This window comes from Priapulus caudatus, unplaced genomic scaffold (genome assembly GCF_000485595.1).
Source record: "Priapulus caudatus unplaced genomic scaffold, Priapulus_caudatus-5.0.1 Scaffold0, whole genome shotgun sequence".
Classification (NCBI taxonomy): domain Eukaryota; kingdom Metazoa; phylum Priapulida; class Priapulimorpha; order Priapulimorphida; family Priapulidae; genus Priapulus; species Priapulus caudatus.
Window position 1 is genome coordinate 147,473 of NW_014577061.1, and position 367 is coordinate 147,839.

The following is a 367-nucleotide window of genomic DNA, read 5'->3' on the forward strand; positions in this document are numbered from 1 at the left end:
AGGTATTAGCCTATTAGGATTATTAGGTATATTATTAGGTAAAAGTATTAGGTATTATATTAGTTATTCTTAGGTATTGTTAGCTAGTTATATAATAGCAGAAGTGAATAAAAACGATTGTTTTTACTCTTGATAAAATTATAATATTAATAGCTATTTTCATTTTATGGCTACCGCAATTCGTCGGTAACCTTTCGACGATCGCCTCCCCATATCTACACATTTCATGCCTGCACCTTTGCTGTATGTAATGTGTGTGTGTGTGTGTGTGTGTGTGTGTGTGTGTGTGTGTGTGTGTGTGTGTGTGGTGTGTGTGTAGGTGTGTGTGTGTGTCGTTGGTGGTGCTGTGGTGTGTAGCGCTTGGGGA